This window comes from Mus pahari, chromosome 4, assembly GCF_900095145.1.
Source record: "Mus pahari chromosome 4, PAHARI_EIJ_v1.1, whole genome shotgun sequence".
Classification (NCBI taxonomy): Eukaryota; Metazoa; Chordata; class Mammalia; order Rodentia; family Muridae; genus Mus; species Mus pahari.
Genome location: NC_034593.1, coordinates 6,174,557 through 6,180,556, shown reverse-complemented (window position 1 = coordinate 6,180,556; position 6,000 = coordinate 6,174,557). Strand labels below are relative to the sequence as shown.

Below are 6,000 nucleotides of genomic sequence, written 5' to 3'. Positions count from 1 at the left end.
ACACCATCAACGTGTTCCTCCCTGACCAGAGACGTGGACATACCTTTGCACTAACACACAACATTCCCAGAGCACCGCTAGCACTCTCAGAGAATCCCTGACTGTCCCTTTTGCTGCCCTGAAAGTTTGACTGGTTTGTCTCTCAGGGTCCTGACCCTCACTACCCGCTCTGGGCTCCCTTGGCCCTATCCTCCACTTGCTGGAGCCATTAGAAACCCGGCTTTGCTTTCTGAGCATCTGAGTTAAGATCCCAGACTCTAAAGCTGGCCTCGGCAGCATTCCTTGTATTTCTAGCAACCTCCTGGGTGGGGCTCACTGTCCACTGAGTCTAGCCCATCAGTAAGCTTCAGATTCATACTTAAACAAACAAACAGACAAACAAACAAACCCCAAAGAATTAAAAGAAAGAGGGGATGCCGAGCAGGAAGATGGTCCTGGCCAAACGCCTGCAGCGGGCAGAGGGCTCATCAGGAGCCGCTGAGCCTGTGCTGAAGCGCTCTGGACGCTGCTTTTCTTCTGGAAGGTTGCCTAGGGTTTTTCCTGCTTCTGTGGCATCTAATTTCCAGAAGGAACTTGTGAAATGGTAAATAAAATTGCCTGGTGTTGAGTTGCAAGATGGCTCTGTGGGTAATGGTACCTGCTGCCAAGTTTGAGCCTTAGGATTTGATCCTGGGGATCATGTGCTGGGAGGGGTGGCCTGACTCCCTTAAGTTATCCCCTGACCTTCAAACCAGTGCCTGAGCGCATGTGCACATACACACATGCGCGCACACACACACACACACATACATACATACACACACACACTCAAAATAAGTATATAAAATGCAATAAAAAATTTTATAAAGAGAGGTACATAGCATTTGAAGAAGAAAACACCTCGTGCTGACACTGAAGCCCCAGCCACACCTCCTCCCCAATTCCTATCCCTGCCCTGCATACATGCACACAATTACACATACATATACACTCATAGACACAGGAAAACACACACAAGAACATATGCACATATATACAGCACAAAAAGTAATAATTCCATAATTCTTGTTGTATTATCCTGGAAACTTTAGGGAATCTTCACATTAGGTGCCATATATTATTGCAGAAATTGGGGATTTCCCTTTGGGTTTTTAAGTCTCATCAATAAAGAATTTTAAAATGTCTTTGAAGGACAATTTTAAACTTGAGGACTTTTTTTTTTTTTTTTTAAATTTTAAGGCAGAACAACAGGGTCGACAACCTGTAAATTCAGCAAGTGCCAGGAGAGGGGAGAAATAGGAGGGGAGATAAGCAGAGGGCATGGGGGGGGGGTAGCCATTACTAAGGAAGGCCAGTATATCATTGGGAGCTTGCTGACATCTGGGGAAAAGAGATAAAAGGAAGAAAATGGAAAAAAAAAATTGTTTTTCTGAGTAGCCCAGAAAATCAAGCAGTCTTAGCGGAGGATGCGGCTTCCTGAGTGGCTGCCCTCAGGAGGGGTCTCAGGAGGTTTAGCTGACTCAGACCTCCTGGGTGGTGGTCTCTAGAAGGTGATAGACAGGCGCATCTGTATAACTATTCCCAGGGGTGACAGGAGATGTAATCTTTCCATGAGATCAGAGCAGTCTGTGTCTAACCAGGGCCAGAGGTAAATCCTACACAGAAGGAAATAGTTTTCCTAACAAAGGCCTTAACAGAGCCTTGATAGCCATCCTCACTGACTTCTGAGGCTACTGTACCAACATAATATGGTAATTATTTCCTATAAAATATCATTATGAATCATCTAGTATATACAGACATCAATTTATAGATACAATTTTGACAATTATTTTAACGTAGGATCAACCCCTTGAACATTCAGCCCACCCCAGAAATGAGCATCATACTGAATGCTCACTCACTCCGTGCCTTTTAAAGAACATTTATCACTATTGTATATATCCTTTAACATTTTGTCTGTAACTTAGATTGTTCATCTGGCAACGGCTTCTTTGTACTCCTGGCCTAACTTCAGGTTTCTCCAGGTTAGCACATGCTAGTGCAGCTGCAGTGTTAGCACATGCAACCGAGGCTAGTGCAGCTGCAGTGTGAAGCCACACTGTTTGGCCAGGTGTTTGGCTTCACCCTAGACCTTTAGCTCGAAGCCAGTGCTGCTGCAGAATCAACGTATATAGAGTGTGCCTCGTGGTGTACGTGTGGGGAAGGACCTTTCTGAGGAATGTGCTCGGGAGCTGAAGCGACAGTTCTCAGAGTTCAGATTCACGATCATGTGTTGAATTTCTCTGAAGTGGCTCTGTGAGTCTCACTCCAGCAGTAATGCTTCCGGGTCTGTGTAAACACCCAACGCTACTGGAAGCTTTGATTTGGCCAACTTGATGAATCTGAAATGGATTAGTGTGCATTTCTGTGACTAATGAGATTGAGCATCTTCTCCAAATTTATATAAGCCAGAACTGACATCCCAGGAACATGCAAAAATACATGCAAATATGATTAATGATGGATTAGTCCATGAGTATCAGACTGAGACAACAGATTTCCCCTGTAGAAAACACATAAATAAGAATCTGCATTTCTGTCTCCATTGATTGAAGACTCAAGTATAATGGAAAGCCAAAGAACATTTAGGAGATAACTTAGAGGCATGGGGACAAAGCCCAGGTAGCAGAGTGGCAGCCTAGTGTGAGGCCAAGAGTAACAGCAGCAACGGGGAGGGAGACGTGTGTGCAGAAGATACAAGAGATGTGTGTGCAGGAGTTTTAAGCCATCCTCAACAACAGTGAGTTAAAGCCAGCCTAAGTTACATGAAACTATGCCAGGGAGAACACACAGAGGAGAGAGACAGAAAGAGGGAGAAAGGGAGGGAGGGAAGGAGGAAGGGATGGAAGGAGGGAGGGAGGGAGGGAGGGAGGGAGGGAGGGAGAAAAAGGTATTAGAGAACATTGTAATTATCACAAGCCTTTCAAGGTTTTCTTTAACAAGATCCATGAAGCACAATCATCATCAAGCAATACTAAAGATGTTAAACACATCCTTGGCTCACTGATCACTTCAGGAATCCAAATTGCCACAGATGTGAGTTTGTTTCCAGATTCTTCTCAATGCTATGTCCACCTACCTGTATGTCTCTACTGCTGACATATCTCCTCCCCAGTGACTCTGGGGGGCGTCCTCCAGCCTTGTCCCAGGTGACTCCGGGGGACGTCCTCCAGCCTTCTGTGTTTCTGCTCAGTTCTGTAGCTGCAGCCATAGCCTGTGCTCATTCACTGTTTAGCACAATGTTCTCTACCATCAACGCCTCCACTCTCTCACTCAACCCACCCACCTCAACTGGGAGGAACTGACATCAAGGTCTGCATTTGCCTGCCTTGCCTTTGCTCTATATTTTTAGCTTCTCTGAATCACATTACCAGTCTTCACCGAAAGAATATACATATTCTGAGTATATATATATATATATATATATATATATATATATATATATATATATATAGTTGTTGCAACTGGAGCAGGGGCTGTCCCTGACTCTGCCTGCCTGCCTGTGGACCCTGTTCCCCTAACTGGGCCTCATTGTCTGGCCTCAGTGGGAGAGGAAGTGTCTAGTCCTGTAGTGACTTGAAGTGCAGAGGTGAGTTGGTTCCCAGAGGAGGCCTCCTCCTTCTCAGAGGCTAAGGGAAGATGGGGGGAAGGACTGTGCGAGGGAGAGGCAGGGGGAGGCCGACTGCGATTGGGATGTAAAGTGAATAAATAAATTAATGGAAAAAAAAATAAACTACAAGTGTTTAACTATGGAAAGAACAGCCAGAATTCTCAAGACTTCCACTTCATCTTTCTTCCTTATAAAGAATTAAGGTGGCCCAGGGCCACCATAGACATATTTGCTATGCCCAAGAGAGAAGAAGCAGCAGGGATTTATGGCTTTCCCACATTGGGGATACACTGGGAACTTTCTCACGACTAGGTATGTGTTCCTTTTTAAGAAAACATTTCATTATTTTTCTGTTGGAAGTGGATGGTACTGAGGACCCCACCCAGGGCTAACCTTCATCTCCCTGTTGTTTTTAATTACTGCCAGGGTAAGGCTGCAAGGTCTCTCTTTCCTTAAAAAACAGTTTTGAAAGGTGCCAAATCAAATTCTTGGGTATAAGTGTTACTGTCCCATCACCAATATTTTAAAAGTAATCATCATTAGTCTTATAATAATTATATTCTATTCTACTGAGTCTATTAAGTTATTCATTTATATACTAAATGGAGGCTGAAGGGATGGCCAAGTGGTTAAGAGTACTTACTGTTCTTGTAGGGGACCTGGGTTCAATTCCTTGCACCCATAAGGAGGCTCACATCACCTTTAACATCAGGGGACCTGACACCCTTTTTGGCCTCTGAGGGATTCTGCATGTACTTGGTGTATATAAACATACTCAGGCACATGCACACATGTGCACACACAGAGACTTAAATATAAATAAATAAAATAATAACTGAGCACACACATCTGTGAGGGGGCGTCACCAAGCCATTCTTAAACAGTGGAGTGCACAGAGACTCAGCCATCTGAAGGACATTATAGATCCTAGGTTTATATAAATCACCAGACAGAGCACAAAGCCATAACTTCAGATCACCCTTGCCTGTTTCAAGCTACCTTTCATCTTCTCTGTAGACAAAGAGATTGAATAGAGATGTAGATAGAAAATATCAGTGTTGGCAATTTCAACTTGAGATCTGTGGGGGGTTGACTGAGAATGGACCCCATACGCTCATATGTTTGAATGTTCAGTTTCCAGTTGGTGGAATGGATTGGGAAGGATTCGAGGGGGGTGTGGTTTGAGGAGGTACGTTTCGAAGGGGGTGTGGTTTGAGGAGGTACGTATGTCCCTGGAGGTGGGCTTTAGGTTCCAAAGGTCCAAGCGATACCTAGCTCTCGCTTTCTGCCGTGTGCTGTGGATCAGATGCAAGCACTCAGACACTGCTCCCCACCTGCCTGCCTGTTTCTGTTCTCTCCGCCACGACGTTCACACACTCATCCTCTGAAACTGTAAGCAAGTCCCCAGTAAACCCATTTCTTCAATAAGTTAGCTTAGTCACGGAGTTTCATCATGGCAATATAAATATTACTAGGACAAGCTCTTATAAGCTTTTGTTCCCAGCTAGTCCATGCTATAAGGGAAAAGTGGTTCTCGATGCTGCTTATCTAACACCATGGAAGGTGTTCCACATCTAGTCCTCTCATTACTGTAAGGTGCCCTTTTGTTTACAAAGAGGTTATTGTGTACCTATACTTGGTCCACATTCCCTTTTCTCTTAGCAGAATAGGTTTTCCACAGTGGTACTTTAATGATACAACTTTGCCTTATGAAAAGGTTTTCAACAAAAGCAAAATAACTCATTTCTAAGTGGAAGTCAGTGGTCAGGCCTTTAAGACGGAAAGGGCTAAGACAGAAGGAGATGTCGGCAGAGATAGGGATAGGCCCCTTTTTCCTTAATGTAGGTCTGGATAGGGTTGTGTCACCGAAACTCAAGATTTTTCAGTAAAATTAGACACAACAGGACAAAATATTGTTACAGTGAAGTATTCTATCTTTGGTTCCTCTCTTAACTCAAACCCATGTCTACAGTGATCCATGGCTGGTCTTTAGTGGTATATTAACCAGTGTTTCCCATATAGGTGTGTATGAGTATTTGTGTGTGTGTGTGTGTGATTTGTGTGTATGTATGAGGGTCTGCGTGTAAATATGTGTGTGTGAGTGAGTTGTGTGTATGTATGCCTGTGTGTCTGTATGTATCTGTGCACGTATGTGTTAGTGTGTGTATATGTGTGTGTGTGAGTGAGGTGTGTATGTATGCCTGTGTGTCTGTATGTATCTGTGTTCGTATGTGTTAGTGTGTGCATATGTGTGTGTGTGTGAGTGAGGTGTGTGTATGTATGCCTGTGTGTCTGTATGTATCTGTGTATGTATGTTAGTGTGTGCANTATGTATCTGTGTATGTATGTTAGTGTGTGCATATGTGTGT

The 6,000-nt window shown here is 43.9% G+C and overlaps 1 pseudogene; it reads left to right on the top strand.

Annotated features, from left to right (window-relative positions):
- The first annotated feature begins 413 nt into the window (after nucleotides 1-413).
- Nucleotides 414-6,000, top strand: part of LOC110320184 — a 102,184-nt pseudogene continuing 96,597 nt past the window's right edge.